General features: G+C 40.9%; 1 non-coding gene across 1 annotated transcript; it reads right to left on the bottom strand.

The window, feature by feature from the left end:
- Window positions 1–16,171: 16,171 nt before the first annotated feature.
- On the bottom strand, window positions 16,172–16,278 carry LOC122112083. The gene has a single exon (XR_006148093.1). It is a non-coding gene; the product is annotated as a U6 spliceosomal RNA (small nuclear RNA).
- Window positions 16,279–17,875: the final 1,597 nt, after the last annotated feature.

The raw sequence follows: 17,875 nt of genomic DNA, 5'->3' as shown, positions 1-17,875 counted from the left end.
CAAAGGTGATGTACAGTGGGGTTACAGCTACATAAGTCAGATAAAGAGTATATTTCTTTTCCTTTTTTTGTTTTTTGGCTGGTCCTGGGGCTCGAACTCTGGGCCAGGTCACTGACTGAGTTTCTTTTGCTCAAGGCTAGCTCTGTGCCACTTGAGCCACTGAAGTAAGGAAGCTGAGTCTAAGTAAATTCTTGCAGCCATCCTGGTGCCTCTTGCTGGTTGGAGAGAATCCTCAGTGAGAGAGGCCATTCATTGAATGCAAATGCCTAGCTCATGGTGAACTAGGAGGGCTCTGGTTCAGAGAAATGCAGATGTCATAGGCTTATGAAAGCTTTGCATATAGAGAATGCTCTGACTCTGTATTGATTAACTCCCTAAATGGCTTGAATCACCAGCCTCTGAGTAGCCTCTAAGCATATCCTATATAGAAGGTTAAGGCCTATCTTCCCTAGATGGAAAAGTTCTTCTGCTACCTGAGTATGTGCATTTAAGGTCTGGTATATTGTCTTCCTGATGGGGGAAGGTGAAGCTCCCTCCCCCCCTCAGGTGATAGGCATACCTGGATCCCTGGAGACACGGATAGACACTTGGCGGATAGGTTACTAAACCTGTCAGGGCAGTGCCTGGGACTGGGAGTGTCCTGACCCTGTCCCCTGGCCTGACCCCATTTAGATACAGAACAGCACAGGTGTCATTACATCATGCAACACATCTCTGTGTTTGTGTCCTGTCTCCTGTCTCCTGGCTCTTCTCCAGTCATCTTGGCATACCAATTCAGCTCTCCATAGAAGCTGAATTGTTTTGTTGGTATTGTTTTGTTTTTTCTTTCCTCTCTGGCCTTTTTTCTAAGTGGTTAGCATATTTATGGGCTGCAGGCCTTTGTAACAATTGGCTGCCTGCAGACTGCTAGCACTCTAATAAAGACTCCAAGATTTGATCCTTCAAAAGGTGGTTTCTCTGAATTCTCACCTTACAACACCACAACACCACTTCTAGCTTTTTCTGAGTGGTTTATTGGAGGTAAGAGCCTCACTGACTTTCCTGCCCTGGCTGGCTTCGAACTGTGATCCTCAGATCTCAGCCTTCTGAGTAGCTAGGATTACAGGTGTGAGTCACTGGTGCCTGTCTTAAGAGTGTGTTTTTGAACAAAGTCATCTCTTACCTCTCTCTCTTCCAGTTTTTACCTCCCATCCCCACCTACAAATTGTATATAGTTCATTTTCAGCATTGGGACTAGTGGCTATCACTGCTGTATTTGTTCACCCTTTGTCCCACTGTTTCTATGGTCCCATTACCTTCTCAAATACAGAAAAAAAAAAAAAACCAAACAAAACAAAAGGAAAAGGAAACAAAACAACAAAGGAAAAATCCTCTAATTCCCATTTCCTTGAGTTCATTTTGATATTACTACATGATCAAATATATATAGCTATTGCACCTTTGTGATCTTCTCCTAAGAATATCCTTAACAACTAGTATATGTCTGAGACAAGCAGAAATGGTCAGATAAGTTGATGTTAGGCAAAATGAACCCCAAGATCAGGACTCAAATGATTTTTTCTTTCTTGCTATTGTTTCTAACAGATTTATAAGATATTTCTTTGTTGCTTTGTATGTCCCTCCACCACTGTATAACCCCTGTTTTCACTGTTTTTGATGTTGGTATAATTTGTGGAGGAGAAGGGGAAAAACAAATTGTTTAAATAGGGATACAGGTGGACCCATTGCAACAATGAGATGTACAAGACGTTATGTCGAAAAACGAACTTTACAAGTTTGGCCCCTGGCAGGGGGAGGAAGGGGGCGCATGGGCGGGGGCAGATGGGAAGGGATGGGAAGGGGAAACAAAGGAGGAGGCAACAATGCTTGGTAAGAAATGTACTCATTACCTTACCCAAGTAATTGTAACCCCTCTGTACGGTATTTTCACAATAAAAAAGAATATCCTTAACAGATTTGTAATTTTTAAAATAAAATTTGTCAGTTCTGCTTGACTATGTAGTACAATCATTATTTTTTAATATTGTTGCTGATTCCAGAATAAATATTCAATAATAAATATATGATGTATAAAAAGTCAGTGTGTGTGTGTGTGTGTGTGTGTGTGTGTGTGTGTGAGAGAGAGAGAGAGAGAGAGAGAGAGAGAGAGAGAGAGAGAGAGAAATTTGCCCACCTACCCAAGACAGAAGACCCAAGGGGACAAAGGATAGATAAATCAGATGTCAGGAACATTAGGTTCTGGCACCAAGGAAACTTCCTGCATGGGGAGCTAAAATTCTGTCTGAGTGCATCTGGAAAGGGCTGATGGCTCTCCAGCAAACTTGCAAGATGAGGCTAGAGGTGTGAACAGGAGTTGCCTAGAGAAGGCTCCCCACTCCAATCAGAACCCCTCAAATCGGCCCTTGGTGGTCTGGGGTGCTTGACAGTTGCCAAATTAGTCTCTTGTGCCTCACAGAATCCTGGCATAAAGTTGATGCTCAATATTTGCTGAATGCATTTCATTTTTTGGCAGTCTCAAGTTTGAACTCAGGCAGGACCTTGAGCTTCCTAGGCAGGTGATCCACCACTGAGCCAGGCTTCTAGCCCGCTGGGTGCCTTCCTTGAATTTCAACGCCATGACAGTCATTTCCAAGCTTATTTTATAGTACAACAACAACTATGAAGAGTCGTTCATGCCATTTCTTGAATATTTACTATGTGTCAGAGATGGACATACAGAGAAAACTGAACCAGTCCAGCAAAAAGAAGGCCATTAAGCTGGTGCTGGTGGCTCATGCCTGTAATCCTAGCTTCTCCAGAGGCTGAGATCTGAGGATCCCGGTTCAAAGCCAGCCTGGGCAAGAAAGTCTGCGACTCTTACCTCCAATAAGCTACTCAGAAAAGGCCAGAAGTGGTGCTGTGGTTTAAGTGGTAGAGCACTATCCTTGAGCCAAAGAAGCTCAGGGCAACACTCAGGCCCTGAGTTCAAGAGTTCAAGCCCCAGGACCACATAAAAAATGCTGTGTCTAGACATTCTGAAGTTATGCTCACTTATGTTTAGGGAAATGCAGTCTTAATACTCAATATACATTTGTGAAGAGAACTCAGTAACTTGAGAGGATGGGTAGAGTTAGAATGGATGGGTAGGGAGAATGACAGTAGTGACACTGATCAGTACATATTATACTCATAATTGACCACTGAATTGAAACTCCTTTATACAACTGCTTAAAGATAATACATGAATTGAAAGACATAGTAATTTAATAGCATTTTTTCTCTCTCCTACTGCTTTGTCTCATTTTGGAGATGATAGCCCTGAGGCTGACATTGGGAGATAGTGAGCACCCCAAAAGCTGTCCACAACTATAGGGAATCTATTTGGTGAATCTGGCTTGCTCTCTCTCCTAGGTGCCTAGGCCTCATTCTCACCAACATTATCATTCAGGAGAAAATTTTTAGGGAAGTCCTCCACTGCCCCACCTGCCAGAGGATCCAATCTTCTTCCATATATTGAATGACTTCTCAATTACATCTTTAATTCAACCGTTATCTCTAAGGAGCTGGGGTCTGGATATATTAAGTTGTTCCTAAACATGAAATCTGAGGAAAACCTCAATAAGATACAAGAGGGAGGGAGGAAGGGAGGGAGGGAGGAAGGGAGGAAGGAAGGGAGGCAGGGAGGGATGGATGGAGGGAGGGAGGGAGAAATATTTTCTCCTCTATTTAGAAAAGGGGAAGGCCCCAGGGCTCTTTTCCCCCAAACACCTTATGAACACCTGCTTTTCTGGTGAGAAACTCCTCTATCAGATTTCATCTTCTGGGGGAGCAGTGTACAAGGCAGATTCTGGGAGGCAGCTGGTTGAAGAACTATGAAGCCGAAGGAAAATCCCTGATTAAGATTGTAAAAAATACTGCACCTATGCAACAGCCAGAGGCTATTGTAGCTTTCTTTGGGCTGGTGCATCAATGGTAAGGATTCACTATCTCTGGTCAGGCACTTGTGTAAATTCATTTTCAGGCTTCTGGTGTTGCCATTTGCATTTGACAAATAAGGAAACTGAAGCTCAAAGACAGGACATGACTAGCACAAGGTCATAGGATAGGTGAGCGACATACTCAAGTCTCCAAGGTACTCTTGCTAGCTTGAAACCTCTGCCTACAAGCTCTACCTCCTCAGGAGTCTCTAAGAGCCATTGGATCTCTGACAAGCAACCCAGAGAACATCTGAGCCATAGATGTTCATACTACAGGAATAGGCCTATGAACTTCCTGGAAATGTCTACATATTTGAAATTTTCACATAATACAAATAGAGATTGGAGCCAGCCAGGCACTAGTGGCTCATACCTGTAATCCTAGCTACTCAGGAGGCTGAGATATGAGGATCATGGTTCAGAGCCAGCCAGGCATGAAAGTCCATGAGACTCTTATCTCCAATAAACCACCAGAAAACCAGAAGAGGCTCTGTGGCTCAAGTGATAGAGCGCTAGCTTTGAGCTGAAGAGCTGAGGGACAGCACCCAGGTCCAGAGTTCAAGCTTCATGATTGACAAAAAAATAATAGCAATTGTAGTAGTGGTGGTGGTTACTGGATTAGGAAAAAACACTCGGTATTAATGATGTCCTAGGCACTGTTCTAAGTGCTTTTCACAAAATAACCCACTTCAACTCACTTAGATATATGAGCCTCTGTTGCCACCTCATTGTACAGATGAGAAGCTCTAAGGCCAGAGTGATGAATCTCCTGGCTAAAATTCCTGCAGCCAGGAAGGAGTTTTCACAGAGCCCTGGAGAAGAAGGATGACAATGTTGGCTCTAAAGATCAGGAGCCATACATACTTTAGAAAGAAGACCTCCCCAAAGGGCACAAAGCCAAAACTGAGCTTGAGTGCATAGGCAGATCAGATTCCTGAGTCCCAGCTCCTCCACAACATCAAACAGGTGCAGGCCCCCAGCTCCACATCTGCCAAATGTGTCAGACAGTGTGTGACACAGTAGGGGTGAGGCTGATAGCATCACTGAGAAAGATGTAAATGGATGAGTACTGCAACTGTGTGGTTCTAGAATGTCCATCAATAGTCCATATATTAAGGTGTTAGTCCCAGCTTGGCAATTTTTAGAGGGTGTGGAACTTTGAACAGATGGTGCCTACTTGGAGGCCATCTTGTCATTAGGGTATGTTCTTGAAAGGATTATGGGATGCCATTTTCCTCTATTTCTCTCTTTTTCTGGTAGTTCCTGAATTCAGGAACTCTGGTTTGCCAAACAGTTGCTCATGCATTTGATCCATAGTACTAGCTTTTTTGAATTTAGTTATTTTATAATTGTGACTTGAATTTATATCCAGGCTAGCCAGGATCAGACCATGGTCCAGACCATGATCCTGTTCCCAAATTGGGTCTCCTGGCTTTTGAGGAACCAGCTTAGTAGAGCACAATGGTGGCAGTTTGTGGGAAGGCTGGGGTGAGAGCCAGAGAGAGACAACGGGGAGTCCAAAGTGATAGTTGAGGTAGGGCAGACATGCTATTGGGTCCCCAGGCAGGCAAAAGCAAGAAGGGCTTATGGAGAATGGCACTCAGCTCCTTCTCAGGTATGACATAAAGGAGTGGGTTTCACCTTGAAGGAGGATAGTAAGATCTGCTGGGGACAGGTCTGTGGGACACACATAAAGATGAAGCCAGGAAGCTATCAAGAGGTGAATCTGGGGTCTAGTGAGAGGTCTGAGCATTCTTGGAAGCCACACAGCATTGTGTGGTCCTTGGATGTTCTAGCCCCACTGTGGCCAGAAGAGTTGAGTGGAGCTTCCAATAGCACCTGGGGAATCCTACCAGTGTTTAATAGGGAGCCACGTAGAGGTATCCTAAGATAAGGCTGCATCCTTAGACCAGGTCCTCTCTCTTGGGCAATTCTATGGCATGACTTCACTCAGTATAGACGTAGTGGTCAGAGTAAACACGCAGCTGGAGTGAGAATGTCCATCTTAAGGCCCTTCTGACAGGGAACAGGATGCCCTTAATGGGGGTCACCTCCCTATAGCAGGTCACAACCGCAGCTGAAGAACACTTCCTGCCAGCCCTACTTGCCCACCAGCCTCCACCTGTAGACTCTAACTGAACCACATTCCACCTCTGGGGTTTGCAGTTGCCTGACCTCCTTCCTCACTTCTCACCTCAATCGGGCTCATGCCAAAGTCCCAGCACTCCAAATGCCCTCTGGCATGGAGTAGAGGCTCGATGCATTTTTTTTTTTACATAAAGCCATGCTTAATTCATTCAAGAGCAGTACTTTGGTATAAACCTGGTGTCCTGCATCTGTCAGGTTTTGTTCAGTGTAGAGAATGAGATAGACAGGAGTTGTTGATGTTTTAAGCAGGGGGAGTGGCAATGAGGGAAAATGAGTCTGAACATACCTCTTAGTGGGAGACATTGTACTCTTGTATGGCAATCTTGTGTGCAACCCCTCATAAGAACAATACATGCTAATAAAAAACCCAAACTGAATCAAAAATATCACTGAAAACTATATATTCCTTTAAGTAGAAAAGATATGTCTACTTAAGCACAACAGTAAGTAGAATGGCCAGTAGACACATGAAGAAATGCTCAACCTCCCTAGACATAAAAGAAATGTAAATCAAAACAACATTGAGATTCCACCTCACCCCAGTTAGAATAGCTATAATCAAGAAATCTAATAAAAACAGATGCTGGAGGGGATGTGGCCAAAATGAAACTCTACTGCATTGTTGGTGGGAGTGAGATCCTGAGATCTCAGCCTCTTGTTCAACCATTTGGAAAGCAGTATGGAGGTTCCTCAAAAGACTCCACATAGAGCTCCCCTATGACCCAGCAATCCCACTTTTGGGCATTTACCCAAATGATCACAAACAAGGCCACACTAAAGCTACCAGCACAACTATGTTTATTGCAGCATTATTTACCATAGCTAAGATATGGAACCAACCCAGATGCCCCTCAGTAGATGAATGGATAAAAAAAAATATGTGGTGTATATATACAATGGAATTCTAGGACTCATCAGAAAGAATGATATAGACCCATTTGTTAGGAAATGGAAAGACTTGGAAAAAATTATATTAAGTGAAGTAAGCCAGGCCCAAAGAAACACAGGTCCCATGGTTTGCAATAACAAGTGTATGTCTAGGATAATCTTATCAGGCAAGCACAAAAGCTCAAAAGCTATGTACATATGACCATATAAGATGATGCTAAGTGAAATGAACCCCAAGACAGGGACACAAGAGTTTTTTTTCTTTGTCGCTGTTTTTTTTAATGTACTGTGTGATTTTTTTTGTTTCTTTTGTATGCTCTTTCCCCATGGTATAACCACTGTTTTCACTGTATTTGATTTCAGCGCCCTGCATCTTGTATATACATTTTTCTAATTTGGGGAGGGGAAGGGAAATAACAAAATGCTGCAATAAGGATATAGGTTGACCCATTCTAACAATGAGAAATACAAGATACTAAGTTGAAAACAAACTTACAACTTCATGGGGGGAGGGGGGAATGGAGTTGGGGAGGTGGGGAGGGAAGGGATGGTAGGGGAAAAACAAAGGAGGGGATAACAATGCTTGATAGGAAATGTACTGATTACCTTACTCATGTAACTGTAACCCCTCTATACAGTATCTTTACAATAAAAAACTAAAAAAAAAAAGAAAATATCTTAAAAAGAAAATGCTTAAGGAAACGTTCACAAAATTGAACACATCTTTCTTTCGTTCTTTCTTTCTTTCTTTTGTTCTTTCTTCCTTCCTTCCTTCCTTCCTTTCTTTTTTTGTAGGTCATGGGCCTGGGCCTGGGAGCTCTCCCTCAGCTCTTCAGCTCAAGGCACGTGGTCTTCCACTTGAGCCACAGCACCAGTCCTGGGTTTCTGGTGGCTAATTGGAGATAAGAGTCTCACGGGCTTTCCTGCCTGGGCTGGCTTTGAACCACAATCCTGAGATCTCAGCCTCTTGAGTAGTTAGGATTACAGGCGTGAGCCACCAGTGCCTGGCTGAACATATCTTTTCTAAAATGAAATATACTGGTGCCTGGCTGAACTTATCCTTTCTAAAACGAAATACAGCTGTTAGAAATAGTCCTGTTCTTATGCAGGTAGCTATGGAGCCTTTGTGATCCTCTCCTAAGAATGGTGCTTATCAAAATGAACTCCAGGAAATGGAAATGAGATTTTTCATTGAACTGCTTGTGGTTCTTTGTTTTGTCTTGTTTTCTCTTTTGTTGCTGTTTGGTTTTAAATTTCTGTACCCTTTGTCTTGTATGTAAGTTTATCTGATTTGGGAGGGGAAGGGGAAGCATAGAAACAGTGGGACAACATGTAAACAAATTCAACAGTTGATACACACTAGAGACTATGTTGGAAATGAACTATACAACATAGAGGGGAAGGGGACCAGAAGGGAAAAAAACTGGGAGGAAATGAAGCAGAGGGTGACACTGTTCAAAAAGAAATGTACTCATTACCTGACTTATGTAACTATAACCCCTATGTACATCACCTTTACAATACTTAAAAAAAAAACAACAACAAATAGTCCTGTTCACAATAGCACTGAAAACATTCAGAACATAGGAATAACGTGCCAGTGTTTTATGAGAACCACATGATAAGTAAAACTGAGCCATCTAAGAGGTAACTTGAAAAACGGAGACACAGTTGCTTATTGTACACAGACTCATGGGTGTTCAAGTTTGGACTTCTAAGCAAGTGCCTTGATAAGAATTGGAGTGAAGGAAAACTTTGTATGGGCACTACAGGTTTAACAGTCCAGAACCAGACTTCTTTCACAAAAGCACTGCTAGGTGGGGAAGTGGAGGGCGGAGTCATTGGCCTTTTTCAGGCAGGAACTGTCTGGTCAGATAAGTTCTGAATGGACTGGGGCTCCTTGATGGCCTCCTTCCTGGGATTGCCACCCTCGACCTCCTAGATGACCTCCTTGTCCAACTCTCCTTGCCCTGCAGCAGCGTGAAGCGTGAGGCCTGGACAAGGAAGTGGTTGGTGGTGCTGCTTCTTCTGGCACAGCCGGCAATGGCACTCCATGACCCGCAGATCCGCAGGGGCCCAGGTTTCCAAGTGGCTCGTACTGCAGTGACAACCTCTGGTGTAGCAGACCAAGCCTAGGAACTCAAGGTGTCTAACAGGAACTTGGCGGCGCCCTTGCAGCTGAAGCCCTTCAGCTTCCGGAATGTCCCTGGCGCTCCCGCTGCGCGCTCACAGGGCCAGCTCAGTCGGGAGACGCCGGGATGCCAATGGATTCAGCTATCGCCTGGAGCGCAGCAGATATTTGGGGCGCACTTCCCGGACCCGCTGCAACCAGCATTTCTGCCACATCCTCCCCCCACCCCCTCCCCCCTGCCTCCCCTCCACGCCACCGACAGATCGCGGCTCGCTCTCTGCTCTCCACTGCTTGGCTCTAGAAGCCGTCTTGGACTGGTAAGTACAGTACCGCTGGTGACCTTAATCGCTTCACAGAGGCAGCCAGCCATAGCTCGTCATCCCCGTGCCCATGGCGGCTGCAGCCTGCCAAGGCAGTGTCAAGAGCCCAGTAGCTGAAGAGACTACTGGTTTGCACTAGCAGGACTACGTACGTACTTTTTCAATGTGATGTAGAGATCTTTCTCTTGTATCAGAGCAGTCTGTGCTCTCCGCAGCATAGTGGGAAGACAGGCTTTCGCTAAGCAAGATGCAACTGGCCTGGGGGTTGTTGAGATGTAACTATAACAACTAAAAGGTTGTGGAGGAACAGAGGAGTGGAAACAGGGGCACCCAACAAACACCCGTTGGAGGATGGGTGGAAGGTCAAGAAACACAATATGCCTACATGACAGTGTGTGAGGTAGGGTGTGGGTGCGCGTAATAATAACATCTCTGTGTTACTATTTCCTCTCGTTTCTAGGTCTGTAGTTTGTTGTCACCATTTTTCACAACTTTGGGTCCTTTTTGTTTTTATATTTCTGTTGCTGTCTGGCTTCTCTGTCTTTGTAGTATTCTGACTAATACGTCCAACATCGGAAGGCTTCTAAAAAAGTATTTTTAGGTAATTATACAAAGGGGTAACTATTCAACCCATCGGTTTGTAATTACAGTACATCTTAATCTATATAATCAGTTTCATCATTCTCCCCCATCTGTCCCAACACAACCCCTCCCCTAAATTTTCCTAGTTGCATAGGATATGCACTGCATGTCATGACTGTGTTCTTCTCCCACCTTTCTGTACTCTGGTCTGGGACTTCCACAGGTGTTTCTCTTATCCTCTAGCCTGTCCCTCATTGCAGTTCCAAAAGGAAGGCCTGGTGATTTTACCCATCCTGAGAATTTTTTTCTTAGGTGAGACAGGAAGTCTAGAGGTGGCTGAGGTGGTCAGAATATCCCTTGTTGCACAAAATGTAAGACACTGGCAAAGTCTTTTGCTCAATAGAGCAAATCTTTGTCTTGGTGAGGGCTCTGAAGGAAGGACCTGAATTTTGTTATTGGTGTTTCATCCTGTTGAGAAGTTAATTGCATATAGATCATATTCTGATTAGTTTGGTTTCCCTGAATTATTGGTGCCAACTTAACAGAAAGCACTGGGTTTCCCCAGTTGAGTAGAAATTTGTCATAGTCAAACAAAACATCCTATTTCATTGAAACTATTCTTTCAAAACAAAACTCTAGATCCTTCCATAATGTTTCATTTTAGAAGTCTGTTAATAATTAAAATCCCAAGTTTACTTTTTCTTGGTTTTTAAATATTACAAGGGAGGGAAAATAGAACTCAAGAGATTTTCCCCACAGTGTTAGATATCTTTATTTTATTTGAAGAAATATACATCTTACGATTTTTTATATTTGGAGATCCAGATTTCACCACCCTGTTGTTAAAACAAGATGGTTACATGCTTATAATCCTAACTACTCAGGAGGCTGAGATCTGAGAATCACCATTTGAAACCAGTCCTGGGAAGGAAAGTCAATGGCACTCTTAGCTCCAGTTAACCACACATACACAAAAAAAGCTGGAAATGGAGCTATGTCTCAAGTGGTAGAACGCTAGCTTTGAGCAAAAAATAGCCCAGGAACAGTGTTCAGGCACTAAGTTCAAGCCCCAGAACTGGCACCAAAAGAAAAAACAAAGGATCATTTTAAGAGCATAGCTTCTGGACTGGGGATGTGGTTTAGTGATAGAGCGTTTGCCTAACATGCAAGAAGTCCTGGGTTCGATTCCCCAGTACCACATAAACAGAAAAACCCGGAAGTGGTTCTGTGGCTCAAGTGGTAGAGCTCAAGGACAGTGCCCAGGCCCTGAGTTAAGCCCCGGGACTGGCAAAAAAAAAAAAAAAAAAAAAAAAAAGCACATAGGATCTAATTACATTTGGAGGGTTACTTTGAATTCCAGATGTTAGTACTAGCCGCAGTACAGATTTATCCCTTAATTAACATACAAAAAATAGTTTAAGGGACTAGAAAATATTAAAATTTTTCAACATAAATGAAGCAAAAATGACTCATACATGAATTGAGTAATGAAAAGTAATAAACATCCTAGAAGAGAAGTTTATAAATGTTTTTAGCAGTGCTGGGAATTGACTGATTGACTGAGGGTATCAAACTAGTTAGGTAGGTAATATACTACTTGAGTTATGTCTCGAACCACTAAGGCTTTAAAAAAAACTTATACAAATATTAGAGAGTTAAGTGTATTTCCTAGTATTTGAGATGAAAAAGTTGATAGGTTTCTTTGTCATTTTTTGTGGCCTCAAATATTCTAGATAAGTGCTTTATCATGAGCTACATAGCCAGCCATTCCCCCTCCTGTCTTTTTTTTTGGTCAGTCATGGGGCTTGACCTCTGGGCCTGGGCACTGTCCCTCAGCTCTTCAGCTCAAGGTGAGTGCTCTGCCACTTGAGCTACAGCACCACTTCCAGTTTTCTGGTGGTTTATTGGAGATAAGACTCCCATGGACTGGCTTTAAACTGAGATCCTCGGATCTCAGCCTCCTGAGTAGCTGGGATTACAGGCATGAGCCACTCGCACCAGGCTCCTCCTTGCTTTTAAAGAAGAATTCTTGTTATAGTATTTTCATCTTTTTGAGTAATTGCATGCAAATATGTGCACTTTCTGACCAAAGTAAAATCAGGGCCTCAGATATTAGTTTAATGTACGTTTCTAGACAGATACTCCAAAAGAACTATTTACCTCTAAACGCAGTACGACTGGTTAAGTTCAAAATTCCGCTTCCAGTTTTACCAGAATTAGGGAGCGTAATTAAGCATGGCCAAAGCTCAGTGGTTTCAGATAAGCTATACTTGACAATTTCATGCTAGAATATCAGTCTAGAGATCAAGGTATAGATGTGAGGATTTCAGAAAAACATGAATTTGACACCAAGTAAATTGGTGTACTGTGGCTTATTGAATTAAGATTTGAAAGGAACTGAGTTTCAGAAATGAAATATCCAGCAACTTGATTCCTGACCCCCTCATTAATGTGTAAGCCTGAGCACCAACTGGCATCTGTAGGGACTCAGCACAGTATTTAGGTGAGTGAGCCAGGGAATAATATACACCTCAGCCTTGGGAATGAACTTTATTGGGCCTTCAGTGCTGCCTAGCTTGCCTTTGTCTCTATACTTCATAATCAAGTGGTAAGAGATTTAAAGTTGTAAAACACTTTTGTGAAATACAAGTGAAGTGAGAATTGTCAGAAAAGTGATATGGTTTTGCTGGGTTTAATGTGTGGTGTTTTTAAACAGTGATTAATATCTTTAATGATTTTTAGCCATGTGCCGGTGACTCACATCTGTAATTCTAGCTACTCTGGAGGCTAAGATCTGAGGTTTGAAGCTAGCCTGGGTAGGAAAGTCTACGAAACTCATATCTCCAGTTAAACACCAAAAAGCCAGAAATGGAGTTGTGACTCAAGTGGTGGAGTGCTAGCCTTGAGCAAAGAAACTCAAGGATAGGACCCAAACCCTAAGTTCAGAACCTAGAGTAGCACAAAAAAAGTCAAGCATGATGGAATATCTAAAAAGCTTTTTAGTGGCCATCCTCTTATACATGTGGCACAAGCAACTCCTGAGCACAAAATATTTATTTATTTATTTTTATTGTTATTGTAAAGGTGATATACAGAGGGGCTGCAGTTATATGAGTCAGATAAAGAGTACATTTCTTTTTTTTTCTTTTTTGATTTGAGAGTACATTTCTTTATAAACAATGTCACACCTTCCTTCACTCACTCAGTTTTTCCCTTTCATCCCCACCCAAAAGTTGTATAGTTCTTTTTCAACATAGTGGATATCACTACTGCATTTGTTCACCCTTTGTCCCACCATTTCTGCCCCACCATTTCTGCCCCCAAAGACAGATACATGAACAAACAAGACAAAAGGAAAAGAAAATAAAAACCTTTGCTGAAGTTCATTTGGATAAATATTATTTTATATGATTAGATGCATGTAAGCATTGCACCTTTGTATTCCTTTTCTGAAAAGATTCTCCTTTTTGAATGCCTAGAGAGCTGTATAATTTAATATGTCTGTGTGTGTGTGTGTGTGTGTGTGTGTCTGTGTGTGTGTGTGTGTGTGTGTGTGTGTGTGTGTGTGTGTGTGTGTGTGAAACCATCCAGTGTGTTTACTTGTAGATTTATAGGCACATTCTAACTACCACAATGAAGGAAACTATGCAACCTAGGTTTCTTTGGATCTGGCTTACTTCACTTAATATAATTTTTTCCAAGTCTTTTTCCATTTCCTTACAAATGAGGCAATGTCATTCTAATGGATGAGTAGACTTCCATTGTGTATAAATACCACATTTTCCTGATCCATTCATCCACTGAAAGGTAATCTGGGTTGATTCCGTGTCTCATGAGTATACTTGTGCTAGTAGGTTTAGTGTGGCAATGTGTATTATTGGCTAAATACCGAGGTATGAGATTGCTGGGTTACAGGGAAGCTCTATGTTTGGTCTTTTGAGGAACCTCCATACTGCTTTCCAGCGTGGTTGAACAAGTTTACATTCCCACCAACAGTTTAATAGGGTTCCCTTTTGGCCACTTCCCTGCCACCATTTGTTATTGTTAGTTTTCTTTTTTTTCTTAAAGGGAGAAAGGCATCAGTATTTATTTCAGATTCTGTTATTTTGCCAGTCCTGGGACTTAAACTCAGGGTCTGGGCACTGTCCCTCAGATTCTGTTTTGTATATATACCACTCTGTACAGTATCTTTAATATATATAATATATAATGTATATATTATATAATATTGTATATAGTAGATATTATATATAACATATATTATATAATAAATTATATATTATGTATGTTATATAGTATATATTATATACATAATATATTATATAATTATATATATTATGTTATACATTATATATAACATATTATATATATTATACTATATATTATGTATATTATATGTAATGTATATTAGTATAATATATAATATATATTATATTATAATCATATTATATAATATATAATACTATATTATATATTACACATATAATATATATTATATATGATATATACATTATATAAAATATATTATATATAACATATATATGTGTGATAAATAGTATATGATACTCCTCAGAATAATTGCATACTATAAATTCATTTAATCTAAATCACAATTAACTGTTCTTATTATAAATTACAATTGTAAAAGTGTATGTCTTACATACTTATATTATCTTAAAATAAGTATACTTGCCCTTGAGTTACAAATAAACTTGTCAAGAACTATGGTGTTGACTTTTTCTCTTCTCCCAAAATTTAATATATATTTCACAGAAGACCTCATTTGGCTCTTCAGCTGTTTCTGAATAATATACTACTACTGAAATTTCTTCATACTTTGATTTTACTTCTTTTTTTGATATCAATAGTTTTCTATTGTTAAGGATTTCTTTTTTTTTTATTGTGAAAATACCGTACAGAGGGGTTACAATTACAGTGGCAAGGTAATGAGTACATTTCTTATCAAGCATGGTTGTCTCTCTTCCTTTGTTTCCCCTTCCCATCCCTTCCCATCTCTGCCCCCCCCCCTCCAATGTTGAAAAGTTCGTTTTTCTACATAACGACTTGTACATCTCATTGTTGCAATGGGTCTACCTGTATCTCCATTTAAACGATTTGTTTTTTCCCTTCCCCTCCACAAATTATACCAACATCAAATATAATGAAAGCAGGGGTTATACCATGGGGGAGGGACATACAAAGCAACAAAGAAATCATCTGATAAATTTGTTAGAAAAAATCACAAGAAAGAAAAAAACATTTGAATACTTATCTTGAGGTTCATTTCACTTAACATCAACTTATCTGACCTTTTCTGCTTGTCTCAGACATATACTAACTAGTTATTGCAAATAAGGGAAACCATGGGACCTATGTTTCTTTGGGCCTGGCTTACTTCACTTAATATAATTTGTTCCAAGTCTTTCCATTTCCTAACAAATGGGGCAATGTCATTCTTTCTGATGGAGACTTAGAATTCCATTGTGTGTGTGTGTGTGTGTGTGTGTGTGTGTGTGTGTGCATCTACTGAGGGGCATTTGGGGTAGTTCCATATCTTAGCTATGGTAAATAATACTGCAATAAACATAGTTGTGCTGGTAGCTTTGGTATGACCTTGTTTGTGATCGTTTGGGTAAATGCCCAAAAGTGGGATTGCTGGGTCATAGGGGAGCTCTATGTGGAGTCTTTTGAGGAAACTCCAAACTGCTTTCCAAAGTGGTTGAACAAGTTTACACTCCCACCAACAATGCAGTAGGGTTCCCTTCTGGCCACATCCCCTCCAACATCTGTTGATATTAGAGTTCTTGATTATAGCCATTCTAACTGGGGTGAGGAGGTTCTCAATGTTGTTTTGATTTGCATTTCTTTTATGTCTAGGGAGGCTGAGCATTTCTTCATGTGTCTATTGGCCATCCTTCTTTCCTCTCCAGAGAAGTTTCTCTTTAAGTCTTTAGCCCACTTATTAATAGGTTGGTTGTTTCTCTGAAGATTTGTAGTTGGGGGATTTAATTTTTTGAGTTCCAGGTATATTTTAGATATGAGACCCTTGTACGTTGTATGGCTAGTGAAGATCTTCTTTCAGTCTGTGGGCTTTCTATTGATCTGGCTGGCTATGTCCTTTGCCATGCAGAAGGTCTCCAGTTTCAAAAAATATGGAATGCTTCATGAATTTGTGTGTCATCCTTGAGCAGGGCCCATGGGAATCTTCTCTGTATTGTTCCAATTTTAGTATATGTACCTCCGAAGCAAGCACTTGTTAGTTTTCTTGATAATGGCCATTCTAACTGGGATGAGTTGGAATGTCAATGTTGTTTTTATTTTTATTTCTTTTCTTGCCAGGATGTGCCCATTGGCCATCCTTCCTTCTTCTTCTGAGAAGTCTTTCTTTAAGTCTTTAACCCATTTGTTAATTGGATTGTTGTTTCTTTGAGGGTTTGTTTTTACAGTTTAATTTTTTGAGGTCTAAGTATATTCTAGATATCGGGCCTTTTTCTGATGCACAGGTGGCAAAAAAAAAAAATCTCCCATTCTATGGACTTTCCATTTATCTTGTTAGCTATGTCCTTTGCCGGGCAGAAACTCTTCCCATTTGTCCATTCTTTCTTTGACTTGCTGTGATTTTTGATCTTTACTTGTGAGCACAGAATATTTAAAGTCTTGTGCGTTCCTCTGCTTCCTGACAGAGAACTAGAAATGAGTGTGAATTCTGTATTTCACACACTTGAGTGGTATGACTGCTATTACAACTTTCATGACTGTAAACATAGCTTTTTTATGATGCCAAATGTGTGTCCAACTTGTTTCATTTATGGTTGTGAATAAATCTGGTGTTTTGCTGTAAGAAGTCAATAGTTAGATCAATTGATGTTTGGTAACAAAATTACTTATGACCAATGTGATGAAACAGTTGCTTACATACTCTTTTCTCTGGATAGCTGGAATTCCCTAGCCGAGTTAAAATGGTGGCATTCTGTGCAAACCTGCAAGGCAGTCATAGGTCATGGGATCTAGAAATTTTATCTTGCATAAGCCAGTCTCATCGAACTACCTCTGGTGCAGCAGTGATACACTCTGTAGTGTGAATAGTTACCATCATAAAGAGAGAACTAGGCAGGAATATTACTGTGGAAAAGAGAATGCAAGCAGTAGAATTAGAGTCCCTTTATACTAAAATATTGATTTTCTTGTGTAAAACTAAATAGGTATCAGAGTTGAATTGCATTCTCTCTTAATGTAAGGGCTTCAGTTTTTAATGTTGTCTTTTTGCTTAATGAATATTTGTTTTCCTGAATAGCTCCCAAATTGGTTGGAGGTTCTCTCTGCTTCCTCTTCTAAGGTTTCCTTATTTTTTATTTTATTTTTTTATTATTTTTATAAAGGTGATATACAGAGGAGTTACTGTCTCATAAGTCAGGTAATGGGTACATTTCTTTTTTTTTGGGGGGGGGGTGCCGGTTGTGGGGCCTGAACTCTGGGCCTGAGCGCTGTCCCTCAGCTCTTCAGCTCAAGGCTAGTGCTCTACCTCTTGAGCCACAGTGCCACTTCCGGCTTTTTCTTTTTACTTATGTGATGCTGAGGAATTGAACCCAGGGCCTCAGGCATGCAAGGCAAGCGCTCTACCACTGAACCACCTTCCCAGCCCCAATGAGTACATTTCTGAAATTTTTGGACAATGTCACTCCTTCTTTTGCTCTTTCCCAGTTTTTTCACTGGTCCTCACCCACAAATTGTATAGTTTATTTTCAACATAGTATCCACTGATTACCACTGCTGCATTTGTTCACCCTTTGTGCTTCCATTTCTATGTCCTCCTTACTTACCCTACTAAAGACAGATAAATGAACAAACGA

Source organism: Dipodomys spectabilis, unplaced genomic scaffold (genome assembly GCF_019054845.1).
Source record: "Dipodomys spectabilis isolate Male_0828 unplaced genomic scaffold, ASM1905484v1 ptg000091l, whole genome shotgun sequence".
In the NCBI taxonomy this organism is placed as follows: domain Eukaryota; kingdom Metazoa; phylum Chordata; class Mammalia; order Rodentia; family Heteromyidae; genus Dipodomys; species Dipodomys spectabilis.
The sequence above is the reverse complement of the archived record's forward strand: the minus strand, read 5'-3'. Positions and strand labels throughout refer to the sequence as shown.